We start from the raw sequence: 24,714 nt of genomic DNA, 5'->3' as shown, positions 1-24,714 counted from the left end.
ATTTTGGAAATAGTGGATCTACAAGCTCACAATGCATATTGTGAGCGTGTTAGATCGTCTATTTTCAAATGGCCAAAATGTATATAGGGCTGAAGTGGTTAATGTATGTTTTGTAATGATCAAAATCTACAAATTAACAAGCATCTAAAGCTTTCAAATAATTGCAGTGGAGTAAAAATATAATATTTACATTTGAGATGTAGTGGAGTAGAAGAAAAAATAGTGAAAATTGGAAATGCTCCAGTAAAGTAAAAAAAATAACTCAATTTTACTTAAGGACAGTACTTGAGACTGAGTAAATGTACTTAGTTACCTTACAACTGTGGTTAAATGGCCTGTCTTGGTTTAAAGCCCACTCACCACGACAAGGTGCAGGCCGAGAGTGGGGACCCCCCCGTTGTGGGGGGGGGGGGGGGGGGAGGGGGGCGATCAACAATTGGGACGAGACAACATGAAACATTTATTACAAACATAGCAAACAGATATTTCATAATTGTATGAGACTTGGGCGTCTTCTTCTTTCGTGTATCATCATCAGATGTCCAGCTCAATGACGTGCAGCAACGCTCTCGTCTCAGGTCCCACATCAAAGAGACCGGCATCCGATGGTGATCTGTAGAGGACACAGAGAGGTGATTATGTGATCAGCCGTCTGCTAAAGCATACTGTGCTGCCGGCCCAACATCTTCATGTATGTTTTGAAGTGTCGAACCCCAGTACGCAGTCGGTTCAGCTAGGTCAATTGCCGGTGTGGCAGATCTTCCTCCTTTGATGCCGTCTCCTGGGTCCCAGATCTAGTGGTGACAACGTGTGGGCCCATGCAGAAGACTCCCCACTCCTGCTTCCAGGATGCCTCCCATCCATGCCTTTGTAGACAGGTCCTCAGGGATAGAACTGAGCATCTCTTGTTGAATGGGCGGCGTGACTTGAGTCTGTTTGGAGGCAACGCTGTCATAGAGGTGTCATGCAGGATATGCCAATCATGTTTCTGGGCTTTCCTTGGGGCGAGGATGTGAGGGCAGCAGCCTCTCGTTGGAGTCCGGTTGAGGCAATTCCTGCTAGGATTGGGAAGTAGAACATTCAGGCGGGATTCAGGCAACCAGTTATGATCCGGAGAACGTAGCTAAATGGCAGCATCAACCTTTTTGGCATGTGGGCTCCTACACCAGGCTGAGGCACAGTGTTTGGCTGCAGCGAAGACCAGGGCTTGCGTGGGGATTCGTAGTACCTTGGCAGAGGAATCTCAGGACGTACCAGCGAGACATCAGATTGGCGAGACCCTTGATGACACTTTGGCCTCTGGGTGTTGCTTAAAAGACAGTGTCCTATCCAGATACCTTGGGGCTTGCTGGAACTCCAGCTGGTTGTTGTCCATGAACACATCCGGTTCCCTTTCTGCTTCACTGTTGTTGAGGTGATATGCTGCCAACACCGTCTTGCCAATGCTGAGCTGCAGGCGCCACCAGCAAAAGTAGGCTGCCAAGATGTCCATGTGGACATGATGGAGGTCATTGGGGTAGAGCGGCTTAGTTGGATTTTACAGACCAGGAGTGTTAGTATAGGGAGAGGCATGGCTGAAGAGCTTTGCACATCACTCACTTCTTGCTGATGCCGAAGTCAAAACACAGTATATACCTCATTGTGATAGCTGTATGTCTGCAGTACACCTCACTGGTGGCAATTGCCTGGTTGTGATGCGTAGATGTGATCAATCAGGGTAAGCTCTTTGGCCGTTGCAGTGGATATAAGCTAATTTGTTGTTGCATTTTTTAGAGATATTTCACTTTGAATTTCCCCATTGAAATTAATGGGATTTTCCACCCGTTCCATCCGTTTCTTTGACAGCAAACTAGCCCTTAATTATTTTAGCTACAAACTCTGTTCCAACTCCTACTTAGGAGATGTCGGCTACCATTTGAATTTTTGAAATCATTTGTACTTTTAAACCTTTTGAACCTTTCAAACCTTTACATGTTTCAAACCTTTAGAACCTCTTAAACCTTTTACATGTTTCAAACCTTTAGAACCTCTAAAACCTTTAAAACCTTAAACCTTTTAAAACCTTAAAAAACCTTAAACCTTTAAAAACCTTAGACCTTTAAAAACCTTAGACCTTTAAAAACCTTAGACCTTTTAAACCTTAAACCTTAAACCTTTAAAACCTTAAAAAACCTTAGACCTTTAAAACCTTAAACCTTTAAAACCTTAAACCCTTTAAAACCTCACCACAGTTGAGATATTTGTTGCGGCATTTGTGGTCTTTTTAAATAATTTTGATCACATATACGCATCACAACCAGGCTATTGCCACCAGTCAGGTGTACTGCAGACTTAGAGCTATCACAATGAGGGAAATACTGTGTTTTGACTATGGCATCAGCAAGAAGTGAGTGATGGGCAAAGCTCTTCGGCCATGCCTCTACCTATACCAACACTCCTGGTCTGTAAAATCCAACTCAGCCGCTCTACCCCAAATGACTTCCATCATGTCCACATGGACATCTTAGGAGCCTACCTTCGTAGGTGGCGCCTGCAGCTCAGCATTGGGAGGACAGTGTTGGCAGCATATCACGTCAACAACAGCGAAGCAAAACGGGAACTGGACGTGTTCATGGACCACAATCACTTGGAGTTCCAGCAAGCCCCAAGGTACCTGGATAGGACACTGTCTTCTAAGCAACACCCAGAGGCCAAAGTGTCATCAAAGGTCTCGCCAATCTGATGTCTCGCTGGTACGTCCTGAGATTCCTCTGCCAAAGTACTACGAATCCCCACGCAAGCCCTGGTCTTTGCTGCAGCCAAACACTGTGCCTCAGCTTGGTGTAGAAGCCCACATGCCAAAAAGGTTGATGCTGCCATTAACAATGTTCTCCGGATTATAACTGGTTGCCTGAATCCCACCCCTATATTCTACTTCCCAATGCTAGCAGGAATTGCCTCAACCGGCCTCCAACGAGAGGCTGCTACCCTCACATCCTCGCCCCAAGGATAGCCCAGAAAGATGACTGGCATATCCTGCATGACAACACTATGACGGCATTGCCTTCAAAACAGACTCAAGTCCCGCCACCCATACAACAAGAGATGCTCAGTTCTATCCCTGAGGACCTGTCTACAAAGGCATGGATGGAGGCATCCTGGAAGCAGGAGTCGGAGTCTTCTACATGGGCCCACACGTTGTCGCCGCTACATCTGGGACCCAGGAGACGGCATCAAAGGAGGGAGATCTGCTATGCTGGAAATTGACCTTGCTGAACAGACTGCGTACTGGGGTTGGACACTTCAAAACATACATGAAGAAGTGGGCCTGGTAGACAGCACAGTATGCTTGTGCAAACTGCTGATCACTTGTATTGCTATTGGATTGTATAGCTACCTTGCGATGATGTAACTCCAAAGGTGGGCAAGAAATACAAAATAGTTGCTCCATTGGTTAGACATTTGTCATTCAAAATTTACATCTCATTGACTCAGTTCAGGTATGTTGGGACACATCGACATGATGTTCTTGATCTTGATCTTGATCTTGTTCTTCTTCGGGCAAGAAATTAAAACTTTTAAATGGAAAAACGTAGATCATCTTGATTAAAATGTAGCAGCTTCATGTGATTCTTGTTCTTCTTTGGGCAAGAAATAAAATGTAGCAGCTTCATGTGATTCTTGTTCTTCTTTGGGCAAGAAATTAGACAGTTCCCCCCACCGCGACTTAACACCCAAAAAAAAGTGACTTTTCAAATGACCAGGTCTTTTGGACCTTTTCAAATGACCAGGTAGGGGCCCGGATTTACAAAGGCCTATGTCTAAAAACCTGAAAAAAAAACCCCAGCAGGTTAGGGTTAGGGTTAGAACAGCATACGCCACAAGTAGCATCCAACACAAACACTTCATCCTTTGCTGTATGCTGCAGCATGAAGCAACTGCAGCATACAGCAAAGGAAAAGGAAAAATTAGGACCGTCACAATTATTACATAATCGCAAGTATTTGAGATAATCGCAATACTTTTTTGGGGATAATAGTTATAATTGTCATAATCGTTTCCATGTTGAAAAACATTTTGATATATTTTCAAAATATTGTGGAAATAGCCAAACTACACGCTCAAAACGCATCACCACGTGATGCGTTTTGAGCTTGTAGTTCGGCTTTTGTTTACGAATTCAGAAAAAAGTTCAAAATGTTACCACAACGCAATTAAAAACGCTAATCGCAACTATTTGAGCGACAATTAATCAAGCGTCAAGTTAATCATAATCGTGACAGCCCTAAAGAGGTTCCTACTTTGAGCTGTCTTCAGAGGAAACCCCCCGCGGGCCGAGGTCTTTGGCGGAGCCAGCGGTAGTTTCACAGGAGGGTGCAGCCTGGGTCGGTTCACAGGAGGGTGCAGCCTGGGTCGGTTCACAGGAGGGTGCAGCCTGGGTCGGTTCACAGTGTGATGAATACATCCAAGGATGTGCCTTCTATTTTTTGCCTTAGTGTACCGGAATGGCTTCTTCTCGTCTGAAAGAAAGCTACCAAACATAAAAAAGAAAAATGCTCATTATTAGAGAGTGTGTGTGTGTGTGTGTGTGTGTGTGTGTGTGTGTGTGTGTGTGTGTGTGTGTGTGTGTGTGTGTGTGTGTGTGTGTGTGTGTGTGTGTATTGTATAGTTACCTTGCTGTGATTTCACTCCACGGGTGGGCGAGTGGCATTGGTTAGAAATTGAACAACGTGATCTTTAAGATGACCAGGTCCAGGCCCGGATTTATAAAGTTCCCCCCCATCCCAGCCAGAAAAAGGTGACCTTTGGTACCGACCAAAAAGTGACTTTTGGGACCTACCAAACAGTGTCCTTTTGGTACCTACCAAAAAGTGACCTTTGGTCTTATGGACCACCAGGTCCAAATCCTGGATTTGCCACATCAAAATGAATATTGAATGCAAACTAAACAAACTACACTACCAACATAGTCTTAGATTCAACGTCAGCCTTGAAATCTGAAAAAAAGAGCACACATCTTTAACCACATCAACAGACCTCCGACAATTCGTATTTCATACATCCAACCAGTATGAAATACACCACAAGCATCATCCATTACAAACTGACACCACAAGCATCATCCATTACAAACTGCAGCATGAAGCAACTGCAGCATCCAGCAAAGGAAAAGGAAAATTGTCATTGTCATTAGGACCGTCACAATTATTACATAATCGCAAGTATTTGAGATAATCGCAATACTTTTTTTTGGGATAAGTCATAATCGTTTCCATGTTGAAAAATGTTCATACAATTTCAAACATTTTCCAATCATTGTGGAAATAGCCGACCTACACGCTCAAAGCTTGTAGTTTTGAGCTTGTAGTTCGGCTTTTGTTTACGAAGCCTAAAAAAGCCGGACAAAGTTTTATTCAAAATGTTACTACGACGCAATTAAAATAGTTAATCGCAACTATTTGAGCGACAATCAATCAAGCGTCAAGTTAAATGTCATAATCGTGACAGCCCTAAAGAGGTTCCTACCTTAAGGTGTCTTCAGAGGAAACCCCCATGCAGCTAAATCCATGGATAGAGAGTCACAGGAGGTGTAGACAGAGGCTCTTCACAAGACTTGTAGACAGAGGCTCTTCGAAAGACTTTGTAGACAGCGGCTCTTCACAAGACTTACCTTAGTGTAGAGTCTACACTAAGGTAAGTCTTGTGAAGAGCCGCTGTCTACAAAGTCTTGTGAAGAGCCTCTGTCTACACTGTAGACAGAGGCTCTTCACAAGACTTTTTTTGAAGAGGATCCTCTGTCTACAAAGTCTTTTGAAGAGGATCCTCTGTCTACAGACAGTAGCTCCTCTTCAAAAGACTTTGCAGACAGAAGCTCCTCTTCAAAAGACTTTGTAGGCTGGGTCGGTTCACAGGAGGGTGCAGCCTGGGTCGGTTCACAGGAGGGTGCAGCCGGGGTCGGTTCACAGGAGGGTGCAGGCAGCCTGGGTCGGTTCACAGGAGGGTGCAGGCAGCCCGGGTCGGTTCACAGGAGGGTGCAGGCAGCCTGGGTCGGTTCACAGGAGGGTGCAGGCAGCCTGGATCGGTTCACAGGAGGGTGCAGCCGGGGTCGGTTCACAGGAGGGTGCAGGCAGCCTGGGTCGGTTCACAGGAGGGTGCAGGCAGCCTGGGTCGGTTCACAGGAGGGTGCAGGCAGCCCGGGTCGGTTCACAGGAGGGTGCAGGCAGCCTGGGTCGGTTCACAGGAGGGTGCAGGCAGCCTGGGTCGGTTCACAGGAGGGTGCAGGCAGCCTGGGTCGGTTCACAGGAGGGTGCAGGCAGCCGGGGTCGGTTCACAGGAGGGTGCAGGCAGCCGGGGTCGGTTCACAAGAGGTGTAGACAGCGGCGACTCTTCGAAAGACTTTGTAGACAGCGACTCTTCGAAAGACTTGTAGACAGCGACTCTTCGAAAGACTTTGTAAACAGCGACTCTTCGAAAGACTTGTAGACAGCGACTCTTCGAAAGACTTGTAGACAGCGACTCTTCGAAAGACTTTGTAGACAGCGACTCTTCGAAAGACTTTGTAGACAGCGACTCTTCGAAAGACTTTGTAGACAGCGATTCTTCGAAAGACTTTGTAGACAGCGGCGACTCTTCGAAAGACTTTGTAGACAGCGGCTCTTCAAAAGACTTACCTTAGTGTAGACAGTGGCGGAGGCAGGCTGAGACGTGTCACAGGAGGGTGCAGGCTTGGTAGGGTGAAGAATCTCTGCCAGGATGTATTCTTGAGTATCTGAAAGAAACAAACAAAGAAACAAAGATTTATTCAAGTGACCGAGAGCCACATATAGGATACGTATACTGTATCCTCATACACAGCCTAGTATACGTATACTGCATCCTCGTACACAGCCTAGTATATTACGTATCCTCATACACAGCCTAGTATACGTATACTGTTTCCTCATACAGTGTGCCTGAAAGGCATTGTATTATGTTCCAATGTTCAATGCCAAAAACACAATTAATGGTTAATCACAATTATGTGTTATTATTTAAGTTTTGTAACGGTGACACAGCTATAGACATAGCCTGCCCTACACAGCATAGCAGTGGCAATAGCAGGCAGCACATTAATCCATTAAAGGGATAGTTCACCCAAAAAAATATTTTTTCTATCAATTAGTCACCCCATGGAGACTTGAATTCATGGATATCTTTTTGTTTTTGTCACATTCCTAAGATAATAATTTGATGACCAGCGGACCGGTAGCCAGCGGTTCCGGTAGGAGAAACAAAGGAGACTCTTTGTGTCTCCTACCGGAACCGCTTCCGGTCATCGAATTATTGGCTTAGGAATGAGACAAAACAACAAAATATCCACAAATTCAAGTCTTCAGGGGTGACTAATCGTTCGAAAATAAGTTATTTTTGGGGTGAACTATCCCTTTAAGACCGGCGTAGGCTATGCCTAGGGCTGTGACAATTAAAACATTTAAGTTGACAGCTGTCATGCAAATACATGTGATTATCCATTTAGTTGTGTTTTTGGCATTGGAAGATATGGACAGTCGTGTAAAGTAACTAAGTACATTTACTCAAGTACTGTACTTAAGTACAGTTGTGAGGTATTTTTAGCGGTGCCAACCGCTCTACACGTGGCTTTGACTCGGTGTCTGTGTGTCTGTGTGTCTGTCTGTCTGTGTGTCTGTGTGTCCGTATGAGCACGGGATTTTAAACAGCTATAACTCCAGTTTGCAGCATGCCACCAAGTCTAAATTTGGTATGTGGACTTAGACCACCAATACGGGCCGAGCATGAATTTCTCAAGCCCCGCCCCCTCTGTCTTCCCATTGGCTGGCCTTTAAACAGCCATAACTCAAGTTTGCAGCATGCTACGGAGTACAAATTTTGTACATGGACTAAAAGCACCAATAGGGACAAACTGTAATTACTTAAGCCCCGCCCCCTCTGTCTGCCCATTGGCTGGGCTTTAAACAGCCATTATTCCAGTTTGCAGCATGCTACCAAGTACAAATTTGGTAAGTGGACTCAGACCACCAATGGGACGAATGAAATGAGTTAAGCCCCGGCCCAAAGGCACCGCTTCCTTCACACAGGGTGTGATTTTACTTTACTGGAGTATTTCCAATTTTCAGTCCTTTTACTATTTCTTTATTGCAGTATTGATACTTTTACCTAAGTAAAACATTTTAAAATGTTTTCAACCACTGCATATGGATTCAAATGTAATTTCTGTTTGGCTTTCAGGCTTCGTAATAAAACAAATTGCAAATGACAAATAACCGTAAAGGGATATTTCACTTACAAACTTGTTTGAGCTCATTTTAACGTCCACTCTGCTTTTGTGATTCACCCCAGACACTTTAAATTGCTTGATTGAGTATTTAGAAGATATTTGATGATATACATTGTATCAGACACACCCCCTTCCTATACAAACCCATTGTAAACTTCAAACTCCATTTTAACCATGTTACATTCATTGAAAAGACCTGTCCTCGGTTCTGGTGACTGAAGTGGACCTTCTAATATGTGGGACTGTGTTTTTTCAATTACTTTTTTTTATTTATTTACAAAATCTTTTGGCAAAAAGAAAAAAACGGTTAAAAAAAAGTAAATAAATGAAAAAACGTATTGCAAAAACCCGGTCTCCTCGCACACTAGAAGGTCAATATCAGTCACCAGGACCAAGGACAGGTGTTGTCGATGAATCTATCATGGTTAAAATGGAGTTTGAAGTTACGATGGGTTTGTATAGGAAGGGGGCGTGTCTGATTAAATTAATATCAAAATACTGAATCAAGCTACTTAAAAACTATCGGAGACGAAAAAGTACAAATAATGTAACAATATAGCAAACAATAAATACAAATGTATTTAAAAAATAAATAAAAAGATGATATATATATCTATATCTATATATATTTATTTATTTGGGGTGTCACGATACGCCTAAACCACAATTCGAAGCTCACGATTCCATAATCGAAATGAGAATAACAATTTTTTTAACATAATAATATTGTAACGTTGCGGGGTAGCTAGAAAGACGAGGCGAGGAGACGATGTGCAAGTTGCCAGTCCAGATTTATTCCCTTTTGCGGCAAGGGAATAAATCTGTTGAGGGTCACTGAACATAAAACAATAAAGAGGGTGGCTAGCCCAAGGCTAGTAATAATGAGGACGTGTGCCGTCTCTCAGTTCACTCAGTCCTGCTTACAGCACCCCAGAACAGCCCAACTTAACTAACTCTTTTCTCTCCCCGGCACACATGTAGCCAAAACCCAAATCAGTGACACCTCCCTCGATCAAAGCAACAGGACACACATGTGTAATAGTACCCCAGCGTTACAATATAAACTTTGGGTTTTATCAACTGTCATTTTCTGATTATTCCTTAAGAAGATTAGTTAACATTCTTTGAAAAGTTAAGATTTTTTCGCATTCCAAAGTTTGTGGGCCCTGGGTAGACAACCCGGCCTGGCGGAGATTGTCGGAAATCTCTGCTCTGAGGAGGAGCATTCTAGTTAAGGCAGTCCATTAATTCTACATGGCTCAGCCCTTTAGTAACTCTTGCCTTAATTTCTCATACATCGCAGGGAACACACTTTTGCTGAAATGCGAACTGCTGCCATGGCCCTTTGTAACATTCTAGATACACTGTTTGAATATTCAAATCCAGCGTTCTCCATCACTGAAAAGGTTTGCATGTCACGAGACTGCGCTCGTTTCGTTATTTCTTGAGTAAGATCCGCGGGTCGAATTATGTGAGAGTATGGGAAGAAACACGCGGTTTCTCTCTCTGTCAACCCGGCTGTGAGGCTTCCCTTTGCCCCGTCGGAAGGAGGAATGTACAGAAAAAACAGCGAACGCATGGCTTCCCTTGAACCAGCGTTGCAAGATATTGTGAGAGAAACAAGCAACCAGGTCTATAAAGAGAAGTCCAAAATAAGCGAGCCCAAATTAGCTTATAATAAGCAGACTTGGCAACACTGCCTTGGACGCGGGACAGTGAGAATCGCGTACGGCTTTCAATTTCGGTACGTATCGTGACACCCTTAAAAAAAAAAATATATATATATATACACACATACATATATATATATACACATATACACACACACACACACACACACACACACACACTTTCCTCAGGTAGTCACAAAAATCTCACCTGCACATTGCTGGGAGGGTGTTATACTGTAGGCGAGAACCTCAGTCTCCTGGTGTCTGGGAGGGTGTTATACTGTAGGTGAGTTATACTGTAGGTGAGAGCCTCAGTCTTCTAGGCATTTATGGCACAAGGACAACCTCGGCACAGTCCGTCTCCACTCTGAGAAAGAAAGAAAGAAAGAAACAAATATTAATTCAAGAGAGACGAGAGACAGATATATACGTAGATTGTATCCTGTCACAACATACACAGCCTAGTATATGGAATCAAACTTTATTTATAGAGCACATTTAATAAACAACAGAAGCTGAGAAAAGTGCCGTACAAGGTTGAGACAAACACAGCATCAACACACATTTGTGCATAGTTAAAACACATTAGAGCAGAGGTCTTCAACAGGGGGTCCGGGAACCCTAGGGGGGGTCCTCAGAGTTACTACAGGGGGTCCGCCAAATCTTTGTGATAGGATTTTTGTTTTTACATTAACCACTTCAACCCTATTCTGAGGGGAACATTAGCCGAAAATAGCCGATCTACAAGCTCACAACGAGGCGTTGTGAGCTTGTAGACCGGCTATTTTCGGCAAAGGAAGAGGGGAAAAGAGCAGACTAAGTACAGAGTGAAAGTTTACTTAGTGTTGATGGTTTAAGTTGTTAAATGTCTGAAAATACACATTAACATGAAACATCTATGAAAAGCTTTAATCTGCAACACAAGTTTATGCTATATATAGAGGGGGTCCCTGCTCCATCCCTCTCTCTCAGAGAGGGGGTCCTTGGCCTGAAAACGTTGAAGACCCCTGCATTAGAAGATCCAGTGACATTAAAATCCAAAGATAATAGGTGGGTTTTCACCCATTAAGACCGGGAAAGCTCTGTGTCATTTTAGATTTCTTTGGCTATTCAAAAATAGCAGATATACAAGCTCATAGTGCGGCCACCCCTGGTCTTTTTGCTAGTTTTTGCCAACGCCCAGTAACGACTGAGCGGCAAGACCTCAGAGCCCTGGCTAAGGGTGTAATGGTTCCAGGAGCTCAGCGAGGTACAGCGGAGCTATTACTACTAACCTGTTTAAAGATTTAAAAGCAAATAAAAAAGACCTTAAAATCAATTCTAAAATTGACAGGGAGCCAGTGAAGTGAGGCAATACGTATACTGTATCCTGTCACAACTTGGTTCTCAGCCCAGGTTGCACAAACTGGCCTCACCCAGTATCACTCTTGGGGCCTGTCCTTTCCAGCTAAACCCTCAGTCAGCTACCTTGGTTGTCAGCTAGATCGCAGGCTGGGTGGTGAAACCATGGCTCTTAAGACCATAAGTAAGGTGAATGGCAGAACCAAATTCTTAGCCAGGAAAGCACAGTTTCTGGACTCGGCCAGTCTTCGCATATTAGCAAACTCACTGGTTTTATGTTGTTTCGACTATGCTATTGGCTCATGGTACAGTGGCCTAACCAAAGCCCTAAAAGAGAAGTTGCAGGTTTAGGTTGGTCAGACTTGTCTTGGGGCTGTCTGCAAGGGACCATGTTGGAAAACATAATTTCCACCAACATAATTTCCACCAGTTGGGTTGACTCCCTCTGGCAGCCAGGTCAGTTCAACTACAGCTGAACCTGGTGCATAACATCTACATAAACAGCGCCCCTGTGTACCTATGTAAGCTCTTTCAGAAGCGTAGCGAAGCCCATTCCAACCTAACCAAAGCCAGCATAGCAGACCTGACCATGCCCACGTTCACCACTGAAATGGGAAAACGCTCATTTAGATTTGGAGGAGCAGTCAACTGGAACCCTCTACCCCTGACTATAAAGAGCACCAGCAGCCATCTCCTTTTTAAGATAAGGGTCAAAGCATGGCTTTTAGAAAATGTTGCCGAATAGTAGGGTCACCTATGTGTTAGCAATGCGATTATATGTATTTATGCCGTAGGTAGTGTAGCTTTTGATTGTTTTATTTATTACTGTACTGTCTAACTGTATGTATTCTGTTGCAGTGCTGTCTGTTTGTCTCAGACCAAGGACCACAATGAAAACACTTTTATGCATCTGTATCCTTGACGTTTCTACGATGAACATGATGTAACATGTGTTTTTCCTGTATAACGTCTAATAAAATCAAATCAAAGGATGGGGCGATAATCGTTATCATTAAAAACGCACACAATAATCGTAGAGATTTTAATTTATTGTGAAATTGTCCTCCGTCATACACAAGGATGAATTAGCTTTTGTTGAGCGTCAAATCCAGTACCACTTAAACCCTCTGTACTTGATAACACAGACCTGTAAAGACTGCATTTTATTTGGTATGCTCTTCTTTCACTCTACACAAATCGAGTCGCCAAAAATGGCCAATCTACAAGGTCACAACACGCTGCGTGCATTGTGACTGTGAGCTTGTACTTAGTTTACACCACTGCACACTTTGTCCTTCAACGGTCAAGTGACAGGGGTTTGCACAATCATGTTTCTTCCAGCTCAGGAACGTTGCTAAAATCAAGTCAAATTTGCATTCATGCCATCACACTTAATACTGCAATTAGTCCATGAGACAGACAAGATTTAATTCGAAAGAGTGGGCAAAACCATACCTATATAAATTGTTTATAGGGTCACTATAAGTAAATACATATATGATAACCTTTCCACAGGAGCAGCTTTTTCATATTTATCACACATTTTGTTATTTTCCCCATACGTACATGACAGGTGAAAAAATGTCAAAATTTAAAACATAGTTATCATAATGAAACTTCCCCAGTTGATTACTTACATGAAGACAATGATTTATCGTATTACAAGTTATGCATTAGGAAAATATGCCCGAATTTGCATAACTTTCCAGAATCAACATTGGAACATTGGACAAAGCCAGAGTCAACATTCTTATTTAATTTTGTTAAGATGTTGGAGTCAAAGGTTTTTTTAACGAGGGAATATTCAATATCTGGCTACATTTTGGGGCTCTGGGTCATGGACTAAATGCCCAATTTGCATATTTAAATATACAAATTCAGAAAACTTGTAGTACAATAAATCATTGTCTTCATGTAAGTAATCAACTGAGGAAGTTTCATTATTATAACTATTTTTTAAATGTTGTCATTTTTTCACCTGTCATGTACGGATGGGGAAAATAACAAAATGTGTGATAAATATGAAAAAGCTGCTCCTGTGGAAAGGTTATCATATATTTATTTACTTATATTGACCCTATAAACAATTTAATATAGGTATGGTTTTGCCCACTCTTTCGATAATCATTGCTCAATTTTGGGGCTCTGGCTCATGGACTAAATGTACAAGTTACAAGTAAATGTCATTTCCAAACTTAGGACCAAGTTCTGCGAGACTGGTGAAGTCAACAACCAAAGACCCCTTAATTGCTTCACTGAGGAACCATAGATTTACAGGAAAGATTTGCACAACGGTACCAAAGACAGATGTCAAAGTTGCAGGACCCATGCTCAGGTGCCAGTCTCACACACACACACACACACACACACACACACACACACACACACACACACACACACACACACACACACACACACACACACACACACACACACACACACACACACACACACACACACACACGTGCCTAGCACAGACCTGTGCCTGGCACACACCTGCCTGCAAATGGTACCAGGGCTGACGCCAAATAATGCGTAATCTGCATAACGGAACACCAGCATCACTTGCCCTTACACACAGCACATCTAACCGCCTGAGGTTCCGATTCTGCCAAATGTCAACGGTTCTCTGAAAAACGTATGTTTCTATATCAGTGGTTTTCAAACCTTTCCATGTGAAGGACCCCCAAAATGACATGAATTTGCCCCCCCCCCCCCCCCCCCCCCCCCAACACACCTCAAAATATTTTGTTCCAGGGACCCCCCAGAAGCAAAGATTTGAGTTAATGTTTGCTTTAAAAGAAAAATATATACATACATATACATACATATTCACGATTTTTCTAAAATAGCAGATCTACAAGCTCATAGCGCGGCACTCGGTGCCACGCTATGAGCTTGTATATCTGCTATTTTTGAAAAGCCAAAGTGTAAAATGATGCTTTTTAAGCTCAAATGAAAAAGTGACACAGATGCGTTCCAGGTCTTAATGGGTTCAAAACATCAGAAGCTGTGCAAAGTGCCGTACAAGGTTTAGGCAAACAGCATCAACAGGCATCCATCGGTGCACACATGTGTGCATATTTATAAACCCATTAGAGCAGAGGTCTTCAACAGGGGGTCCGGGACCCCTAGGGGGTCCTCAGAGTTACTACAGGGGGTCCGCCAAATCTTTGTGTGATAGGATTTTTTTTTTTTTTGTACATTAACCACTTGAATATTATATTGCTATTCTGAGGGGAACATTAGCCGAAAATAGCCGATCTACAAGCTTTGTGAGCTTGTAGATATTTTCGGCAAAGAGAGGGGGAAAAGAGCACACTAAGTACAGAGTGAAAGTTTACTTAGTGTTGATGGTTTAAGTGGTTAAATGTCTGAAAATACACAATAACATGAAACCAATGAAAAGCAACACAAGTTTATGCAATATAAGGATGAATTAGCTTTTGTTGAGCGTCAAATCCAGTACCACTGGACTTGTACTTTACTTGAGTATTTCCAATACTCCACTACATCTCATATGCAAATATTGTACTTTTACTCCACAATTCCTACAATTATTTGAAAACATTAGTATAACTTTACTTTAGCTTTCATTTTGATTATTATTATTATTGCAAAACATACATCCACTTCAGCCCTATATACATTTTGGCCATTTGATAATAGCCCATCTACAAGCTCACAATGTGTCACATCATTACGAATTGTGAGCTTGTAGATCTGCTATTTTCATATGTTATACATTTGAGAACTTGAAATGGGACATTGTGCACAATGAGTACTTTACTTTTGGTACTTTAATGCCAATACTTTTGTACTTTTTGCATAAGTACATTTTGAATTCTGGACTTTTACTTGTAACAGAATAAGTCTCAATACCACAATGTAGAAATACAAGTAAAAGTACTGTATTAAAACATGCTTGAGTCAAAGTACAAAAGTATAAGCATAAAAAATATACTCAAAGTACCAAAGTAAAAGTACTCATTCTGCAGAAATGTCTCTTAAAGTTTTCAAAATGTATTCAAATATTTTGAAAATATCAAGAATGCAAGCTCACACCAAAGCAACACGTTGTGAGCTTGTAGATCTGCTATTTTTACTATCTCTCACACACACACACACACACACACACACACACACACACACACTAATGTTTAGGGCTGAAGTGGTTAGTCCATGTTTTGTAATAATCAAAAGCTACAAAATAACTACTAACTCAAGTTTTCATATCATTGTAGTGGAGTAAAAGTACAATATTTATCTCTGAGATATAGTGGAGTAGAAGTAAATGTATTGAAAATTGGATCTCCAGTTAAGTAAAAGTTTCTCAAAATTGTACTCAAGTACAGTACTTGAGTACATGTACTTAGTTACTTTACACCGTACTAGGCCTGCAAAGCTGGTGTCAGCATCACGACCGTCATGGATTAACTTCAACCTTGTGTTTGCACCTTCCCCATTTACGGCCTGTACATCTACATAAACATTCAAATTTCAAATATAAAGTGCTTACTTTATGGCCACGGATGTTATAATTATGTACGAGCCCTCCAACGTACCTGCATCTTCCGTATTGTTCATTAAAAAGCATTTTAATCCGATCGGTGGCCATTTTCCTCATAGAGTTATAATGTAGCATAGTGCAATACACCTCCCAGCCGATAGGGTAGCGTAGTTTAAAGCATATGGTGAATAGACGGAGAAAATGGCCACCAATCAGATTAAAATGCTTTTTATTTAAACATACGGAGGATATAGGTACTTCTGACGGCCCGTACACTAGAATAACATCCGTGGCCATGAAGTAAGCACTTTATATTTGAAATATGATCGTTAATGTAGATGTACGGACCGTAAATGGAGAAATTGCAAACACCAGGTTGAAGTTAATCCATGACTAACAAAGACGGTTCATATTCACTTCACACAGCAATGCTTCATCCTCACTAGTTGTTGCTTTTTTACCAAGTCAAATAACAGTGAAATTAGACGCAATTCCATCAATTCCTTAATGCTAAGCAGTTAATTAGCTAAGCTAAGTAGCTAACACACACCTGCAGAACACTTACCTGTTTTGTGGTCTGGATGGAGATGTTTTCACAGTCTGGTCACAGTGTGTTTTAACAGCTTTTTTCACCAACCTGTTAAACACTGATAACTCTACTCGACGTCCCTGTGGAGTAACGTTACTTTAGGAGTTGTTTATTTCACTATAAGAGTCTTTTTCCTTGCAAACAGAGTGGGTCCTTTTAACTCTATGAGTGGTCACAAACATTTGTGATTGCTGGAAGGTGTGAGGGGGAGGGGCTGACAGTTAAAGGACTCTAATAGCCCCGCCCCTCCCTGCTTCCTAGAGCCGTGGTTCTCAACCTGTGGGTCTGGACCCCACATGATTTTTTTTGAGGGGGGGGGGGGGGGGTTCCCTGACAGTGAAGTGACAAATAAAGGACTTTTAAGACCTTTTTAATACCAAAAACACAAGTACTACATCAAAAGTAATCAACAAACCCAACATCAGCAAAATACTATAAAAACTGGTCAAACATTGGCCAAATTGTCAAATAATATAAAATAGCCCCAAAAAATTGCCAATCTGCAAGCTCACAACGCCTCGCGTTGTGAGGCGTTGTGAGCTTTTACATCTGTTATTTTCACAATATTTATCTGTGGTGGAGTCAAACTAAATGTAACGCCTCAACTCCTACTTTCCAAGTTCTTGTCAGGGTGGGGGGTCCCCAGTTCAAATATGATTATTTTGGGGGGTCCCCAGTTCAAATATGATTATTTTGGGGGGTCCCCAGTTCAAATATGATTATTTTGGAAGGTCACGGCCTGAAAAAGTTGAGAACCGCCGTCCAAGGGCAGGGTTTCTCAAAGTAGGTGCCCCGGCCCCCGTTGCGCCCTAGGGTGCCGTGACACAAGTCCAGGGCCCAGGGTGGGCGCAGAAAACGTTGATAATATTTGCAAATCATTTATATATCACTTCAGTTTAACCACTTCACCTCACTGCGTTCTTTTTCCATCTACTGTACACCAAATCTCTTTGCCAAAAATAGCCGATCTACAAGCTCACAACACGTGATGTTCCCCCCACACAGTGGTGGAAAAAGTACTCAAATGTTTTACTTAAGTAAAAGTATCGATACTGCAATCTAGAAGTACTCTGTTACAAGTAAAAGTCCGGAATTCAAAATGTTACTTGAGTAAAAGTACAAAAGTATTGGCATCAAAATATACTTGAAGTACCAAAAGTAAAAGTACTCGAATGTTTGAAAATAGCAGATCTACAAGCTCACAACGCGTCGCATCGCGACGCGTTGTGAGCTTGTAGATCGGCTATTTTCAAATCGCCTATGTATAAAATAGAGCTAAAGTGGTTCATGTATGTTTCATAATATCATAATCTATGTCTGAAAAGTAACTAGTAACTAAAGTTTTCAAATAATTGTTGTGGAGTAAAAGTACAATATTTGCCTCTGAGATGTAGTGGAGTAGAAGTAAAAGTACTGAAAATTGGAAATACTCCAGTGAAGTAAAAATTCCTCAAAAGTGTACTTAAGTACAGTACTTGAGTAAATGTACTTAGTTACTTTACACCACTGCCCCCACAATAGGGATGCTGGGGTTCAGGTGGTTAAACGACGAGTATAAAGTCCTTTTCAATCTGTCCTAATTTAAAGGAAACTGATATCCTGATATGAAGTTTTCCCCGTGACATGCTGTATCTTTGGGGGAAGGACTGTAAGAATGTAAGGCGCTTTAAAGTAACATTGTCATTCAGGTGGTGCCGTGGATGGAAAAGTTATTTACAGGATGCAAACAGAGCTACAGTATAACTACAGTACAGTGGTGGAAAAAGTACTCAAATGTTTTAATTAAGTAAAGGTATCAATACTGCAATGTAGAAGTAGCCTACTCTGTTACAAGTAAAAGTCAGGAATTCAAAATTTTACTTGAGTAAAAGTACAAAAGTATTGGCATCAAAATATACTTAAATTACCAAAAGTAAAAGTACTCGAATGTTTGAAAATAGCAGATCTACAAGCTCACAACGTGTCGCACCGCAACGCGCTGTGAGCTTGTAGATCGGCTATTTTCAAATAGCCTAGGTATAAAGTGGTTCATGTAGGTTTTATAATGTAATAATTTATATCTGTGTTACGTCCCAGATGGTGGTCCAGGAGGAAGGGACGGTAACATATACCCAGATTATATACTTGAGACAGACATAGGATGAGGTTAAAGTAAAGTTGTTTATTAACCAACTGAAGTGAACAGAAATAAATGCCAAGTAACAAATACAGGGAGGGTCAGGTGGTGCCAAAGGAAAGAATGTAGTAAACTCAAGAGAAACAAAAATCCTTCCTACTCCAACAATAAACGGAAAATACAATGGGTGGCACTCACCTCTAGACTAGTGGGATTAAACACAGGAATTACCTACATGCAATATGTACAGGGTACCCCAGAGCTAAACTACCCCCCCCTGTACTAAACGTTTGGCAAAAAGGTCAACAAGTCTTTAAGAGACTGGAGGTGAATTAGTTAGGACATGTGCATGGAGCAAACAAATGATCTGGTGGAAGCATGATGGGGAAAGAGAAAGATGGCCGCCGTCACAGGTGCTTTAAATCTGATGACGATGGAGGTGATTGGTGGAGTGATGAGGGGAAGGACCAACCGGTGGTGAGAGGCGGAGTTGAGTTGAGTGAATGGGCTGGACCTGAGAGTGAGTGAACAGAGAAGCAGGCAGAGTGTAGCAGGGAGAAAAACAGCATACACAGTCTCCCCATAAACATACAGTCTCCCCTTAACCATACCCGTAACAATCTGCAAAGTGACTAGTAACTTCAAATAATTGTAATGGAGTAAAAGTACAATATTTGCCTCTGAGATGTAGTGAAGTAGAAGTAAAAGTATAGACAACTGGAAATACTTTGGTAAAATAAAAGTACCTCAACATTTTACTTAATTACAGTACTTGAGTAAATGTACTTAGTCACTTTACACCACTGCAAACCAGGAAGTACAAAAATAAGCTTTGGAAAATGCTAACAAAGATTGTTAATATAGAAGATACGCATTCTCCATTGGAGCCACTAGAGGCGAAGTGGTACACAAATCCTACAAATGGTCTCCTAAGTAGGCATGGTTGTTCTCCCCCGACCACCCCACAACCCTCCCCCTCCCCTCTCCCTGGCTGACAACGTCATATGGATGTGTGTTTGTGTATTTTCTTCATTAAAGGTGTTGTAGGGAGTTCAGACATAATCAAAGAAAAAAACTATTGTCAAACACCGCCCCTCCAGCAGTTCTTTTCCCCGACCACCAGGGGGTGACGCAGGGCGGACTTTCATGCCCAGTCATGCCCAGAATAGGTTAACTTATGTGGATACAATTCGCGGAAATGCCCGACCCTACGGTTCTCTGAATTTATATTTTTAAATAGGCTCTTTCATGATAAATTGACCACATAGATGAAGTTAAACAACTAAATTCTATCCAAACGATTTTTTAAAAGTAAATTCTGTGCCTCAAAAAAGATGTTTGAGAGCGTTTTAAAACCGAAAGTAAAAAGTTGATACGGGCACGGACGCGCACGGACACGCACATGCGTGCGTTAATTTACGTCCCGGTAGTAAACAACATGAATATAAACAGAAGGGAAAATACGGATTTCAGATAGAGGACTGTGTGTCATTGCAGGAAAACACCCCAGCATCATTATATAGTGGCTGATAGAGGGGAGAAAATGCAAAATATATATATATGAATATTTTTTAAATTTAGGCTTAATGTTCCCTACAACACCTTTAAAGAAAATAAATGCTTTACATGTTTGAAAGCAAACTGTTATTGGCAAATATGCTTTTAAGAAACCTATGAAATTCCCACTACAAACACACATTATTCAGTCTTATGCTAGATGTGCTCCTGTTTCTGCTCAATGTTATAATTATACACATATATATATATATATATATATATATATATATATATATATATATATATATATATATATACCTTATAAATAAAAGGCCCTTATTTATAAGGTATATATTTTACCACTATAGACCATATGTTTAGAAAATTAGCATGAATGTTATGTTTAGCAAAATGTTATGATTCCCAAATCATACCCCATCAACCAAGACAGTTAATAATGGAACATTATATTATTGAGCCTTGGAACACACTTTTTATTTATTTTTTAATACGTCCATAATTATCTCACATACTATATTCAGAATCTCAATTTAGAGCATCTTATGGGGACAGAGCATAGAGTTCAAATCTAATATAACATATAAGGGCTCTGTCCCTTATATTATAAGAGACAGAGCCCTCTATGTCTCGTCCGTCAGACTGCAGCTGGACCGAGATCACCCTTCAGATATTTTCCCAAATCTCGCGAGAGTGGGTTGCTGCAATAGAGAAACGTCGATAACAAAGTAGATTTTCTCCTAATTTGTGTCACAAAAAAAAAGCCATTTTAGTATGAAAATCGTTCATATTGTGTGTCTTGTGACGATTTGGTCCAATATTTAGTTCAGTAACCATGGAGCTAAGGAATGGTTCAGAAGCTGAGTTCACGTTGACTCTTCCATTGGAATCAATAGACTCCAACTCTCTTCCTGTCTCCTAAAGAGGTGTGCACCTACGTCACGCAGAAACGGGAAGTAAACCGGAGATTGCGTATCTTTAAATTAAAAATCTTTGATGCTAATCACCACACAGGATGCAGGATGCACAGGAAGTCACCATCAAGTCAAGTAATCTTTATGTACAGTATATAGCATACTTGAGCATAAAGAAACGATAGGAGTTGACCCAAAGTTCTTTCCAATCGAGGATGGCCAAATGAAACAAACGATAACCATAATAAATTGTAAAATCCACAAAAGCAAGACTAAAATGTAAAACACATACCAGTAAATCACAAGACTATTAAGAGTAACTAAACAAAACAAACAACTGATTAAAACGCTGTAAGGTATTACAAATAAATTAAATTAAATACATTCAGTGGACTCGAGAAAACATCAAAGGTGGGGCAACCTCAAACTAAGCTAAAACCACGAGAAAAGGGTGGGTCTTTAGATTTGATTTAAAATCGTCAACGGGGCAGAACTTAACAGTGGTACAGAATGTTATGTTTCTCAAAACAGATTCTCAATCATAGAGCCATGGAGAAGCATGCATAAAGAGAATTAAAGAGTCCCTAAAACTGGGGGATGCCACATGGCAGAGTATGACAAGGTCCCTGATGTCAAAGTTTCAATCTTTAAATAAAGGCCTAATAAAGAACACATTTGTTCTAACGAAACCCTTACAGTAGACTAATAGTAGCCTTACATCACATCGTCTAGTTAGTAGTTGCGGGGTTGTAATGTGACGGTCAAGTAAGTGGAAATAACATCTTATTAGGCTTTGTTAGGTCTTATTAGGCTTTGTTAGCCTCTAGGAATTATGTTCCATAATTAGCGTATAACTGTGTTTGTTTGTTTCTGTCTAATAGCAGAGAACACCATTTCTAATAACACCTTTTGTTACGTTTCATTTCTAATTAGAACATAATTAAGGGATAATAGTGGAAAATAAGGGTATAACAACGTTTGTTTCCTTCTAATAAAAAACATTATTGCTAATAAGAAACACATTATTTGTAATAACGGCTTATTATGTCAAATTAGTGTACCGTAAATTGTGCTGCGACCGTCCATTCTCTCCTTTCCACAACGCAAATAATGTCTATGGGCTATATGATCAAATCCAAGCCAGAATTCTGATTTATGTGAAATCAATTTATGTCAAAATGCACTTTACCTTCTGACCTACTTTATTTCTCAGCGTTTGATAGATTACTCTAGCATCTGTCATGCTGACTGACTGCCATACGGTATGTTAATGTATGTATGTTATGTTGACTGACTGTCACAATGTAGGCCTCTTGAGTGTTCAACCTCTCAGATCAATTTCAACCTCCTGGTATTAGTATTCATGATGGTACATTTTCACAGCATTGATTATTTTCATAAATGCAAAGTCAGATGCCACGAGTTAGAATACTAATAATTTTGGCAGCTCATACATTAGCATATTAATAACAGTGAAGTTACTTTGAAACTACTCAATGGAAGTAATTGAGATCTGAAATTCAACATAATTTACAGTATGCCCATTAATGCGATCAAGGGTCATGGTCATTAATATTTGGCCAACCGCAGCACTTAATTAAACAGTAGCTTCACAAGCTTACCACCAGAAAGGTTGTAGCCTGTGCTATGAGATTTAAAAGTACAATTCTCCAGCACTGTAAATACACGTCCTTCCAAGACTAAATACTGTATATACAGTAGGAAGACATCGCCATGCAAAAACAAATCTGATATCCCGTAGAGCAGTGTTTCTCAACTTGTTTTGGGCCAGTGCCCCCTATACAATATCCAGGTCCCTTTAAAATGTAAGCTGTATTTAGAAAACATTGCATCGATTTCCAAATATCCAACGTTACATTAAACTGGACTGTTAGTATGTGATTATCATGTCATTATTAGCCTACTTCCCAGGGAGAGAAAAAAAAGCCTGTAGAATTGTATATGGATGTCAGGCCCTGTCACATCAGGCCGCTCTCACACCACTGAATGGCATCATAGGCCCTGTCATGTTACCATGGTAACATGACACCAGCCCTGTCACAGGGATGTCAGGCTCTGTCACAGTCTCAGTTGACGATGACCATGGCACGCCTCAGTTTGTTGAGTGTTGGTGAGTGCGCATAATGACTGAAAAGACCAATCGGAACCCTGGAATACTCTGTGGCACACAGGACAGGTCAGAGAGGATGGAGCGCTGAGGGACAGGCACAGACAGGCACAGCTTGGATTTGTACTGCTGCCTCTTCAACACAGCACAAGAGCTTCTGTGTTGTGTTGAAGAGGCAGCAGCATACAAAGCAATATAAATACCCAACAACTGTACAACAATTAATACATGAAAAATAAAACACCAGGCTTGACAAAGAAAAAAGAGGTAATTCAATCCACTTAGACCATAGACCCAGACTCTGCCTCCCCATAACTATCCCTTAAGGGAAGATAGTCTCCCCAAAATAGGGACGCTAGGTACCATCATGGTAACCGGAAGTACATCTGTGTCAATTGTTGAGTCACATGGCGCTAGCTTTCTACGGTTGTCTCAATTCATGTAACCTTTTAAACAAAATGGGTACCTATGGAATGCACACTTACCTATGCATTATGCTGTCCTAAGCCACTTTTTTCTCTCACACTCTTTTCTGTCTGAAACTGTTTCTCACAAGCTCAGGACCTGACATAATTATTGTGACATTTTGGCTATTATTAACGGTTGTTTTATTGGCTCAGTTCCAGCAGTTTTCATCAGGTGGTGGTCCAGCCTCTTCTCAAGAGGCTCCTAGACACCAACATTTTCGACCCATCTCCAAACTGCCATTCTTGTTCCAAGGACCTTGAAAACATTGTCCTTGTTAAACCAGAATAGCATTTTAGAACACGCATGATTTAATGTTGAATCTTCATTCTGGTGATTGTGCCAGTTTAACTAGAGGTTAATAGAGGTTCGGTGGTTGGTTATGTCTGAGTCATTGTGACATGCCTATATATGGGTGTATCGAGTTTGTTTATGGTTATGTCTGAGTCAGAGTGACGTGGCCGCGACTGCCTATATGTGGACGTATCGTGTGTCAGAGGTCTGCCCCGCCCGCCGGCTGTGGCTGTTGGCCCATTAGCCAATTTTAATATAGGATTGGACTTTAGCGCAGCCTTTGACACAATTAATCATTTTAATCGACTGTCTTAAGCTTGGGGTTGGCATTCAGAGCACAGCTCTTCAGTGGTTTGTCTCCTATATTATTAACAGGACCTTCGCCTGCTTCCACGTAGAGTGGGGTCCCCTAAGGATCCATTTTAGGGCGTATCCTCTTCTCTTTATACAGTATATTCTTCCCCTTGGTTCCATTATTCAGAAGCATAATATCTCTTTTCATTATTATGCTGATGGCAGACAGCCAGCTTTAGCTCCCCTGAAAACCCAATAACAAATGTTTTTTAGACGTTTAGAGGACCTTTTTAACTGCTTTGAGGACATTCTCCAGCTAAGGAGAAAGACAGGTTATTTTATTTGGCTCCCCAATGTCCCATTATGCCAAAAATCATGCCAAGAATCTTGGCGTGATCTATGAGTCGGTCATCAGATTTGATAAATAAATGATTCTGAAAAATTGAACATTTTCCAGGTTAGAATTATAGCAAAGCATTCGTGATGCCCGATATGGGTCTAAGTGAAAGTTGTATGTGTGATTAAAATTTGTGGTCGATCTGACAATTTGGAAGGCAATTATAACCAATCATATCGGAATCATACGTGATTACATCACTCCAG

This window comes from Gymnoscopelus microlampas, assembly GCF_963454915.1.
Source record: "Gymnoscopelus microlampas genome assembly, chromosome: 4".
NCBI lineage: Eukaryota > Metazoa > Chordata > Actinopteri > Myctophiformes > Myctophidae > Gymnoscopelus > Gymnoscopelus microlampas.
The sequence above is the reverse complement of the archived record's forward strand: the minus strand, read 5'-3'. Positions refer to the sequence as shown.